This window comes from Helianthus annuus, chromosome 17, assembly GCF_002127325.2.
Source record: "Helianthus annuus cultivar XRQ/B chromosome 17, HanXRQr2.0-SUNRISE, whole genome shotgun sequence".
NCBI classification, from domain to species: Eukaryota; Viridiplantae; Streptophyta; class Magnoliopsida; order Asterales; family Asteraceae; genus Helianthus; species Helianthus annuus.
This window is the reverse complement of record NC_035449.2, coordinates 101,343,639-101,344,766: the sequence shown is the minus strand read 5'-3', so window position 1 is coordinate 101,344,766 and position 1,128 is coordinate 101,343,639. Positions and strand designations below refer to the sequence as shown.

Here is a 1,128-nt window from a genome sequence, read left to right as displayed (position 1 = left end):
TTTTCAAGTTACAGAAGGCTGACCACGGGGCCGTGCTGGTGCAACACGGGGCCGTGTCCAACTTCCAGTAACTGTGATCTGAAAAACAATCACTGTAATTCCGACCACGGGGCCGTGTTCGCTCAACACGGGGCCGTGGTGAAGCTTCTGACCAACATTCTTTTCTGTTTTTATTGCAGGACTTGGAACCCGACGCCAACCTCACGTAGTGTATGAGCTCCAGTTCCAATAAAGACATAAAAGAACCGCTAGAAGAACCCGAACGCTTTCTCAGAAAAAGGTTAAAAGCCAAAAACCGAGAGAAGGTTTCGGGTGATCCACCTCCAATGGCGGACCAACGTACCCTTATGGATTATCTACGGCCCACCGTAGGTAATCTAGGCGCCGCTATCAATGCTCCGAATGTCGAAGCCAATAACTTCGAACTTCGACCGCATCTGATACAAATGCTCCAAAACTCCGCAACCTTCCACGGGCTTGCGGACGAGGATCCCCATCTACATATAACTAATTTCTTAGAAATATGTGATACCTTTCGGATCAATGGAGCATCAAACGACGCCATCCGCCTCCATATGTTTCCGTTCTCACTAAAAGACTGAGCGAAAGCTTGGCTCAACGCCCTCCCAGCTGGATCGGTAAACACCTGGGATGAACTAGCCCAAAAATTTCTATATAAGTATTTCCCTCCTGCTAAAACTGCTAAATTAATGGCTGAAATTAATACATACTCACAAGAGGACGGGGAATCCTTATATGAAACTTGGGAAAGGTTCAAGGAGCTATTACGCAAGTGTCCCCATCATGGCCTCGCAATATGGCAGCAAGTATCCACTTTCTACAATGGATTGTTGCCACACACTAGGCAGACACTTGATTCTAGCTCCGGGGGACTTTTAGGTAATCGACGCCCACACGAAATATATAATCAAATTGAGGAAATTGCTCAAACCAATTTTCAATGGCACACCCCCCGGGGAAATAAGTCCATCGCCCCGGGCGCCCATAAGGTCGATGAAAGCACTTCTTTACAAGCCCAAATCGAGGCCCTTTCTTCAAAAATAAAAAAATTAGAAATGACAAAAACAGTCTCGGTTATGGCTTGTGAAGGGTGTGGTGGGTCACATG

General features: G+C 46.7%; 1 non-coding gene across 1 annotated transcript; it reads right to left on the bottom strand.

The window, feature by feature from the left end:
* Positions 1–704: 704 nt before the first annotated feature.
* Positions 705–811, bottom strand: LOC118489456. The gene has a single exon (XR_004887477.1). It is a non-coding gene; the product is annotated as a small nucleolar RNA R71 (small nucleolar RNA).
* Positions 812–1,128: the final 317 nt, after the last annotated feature.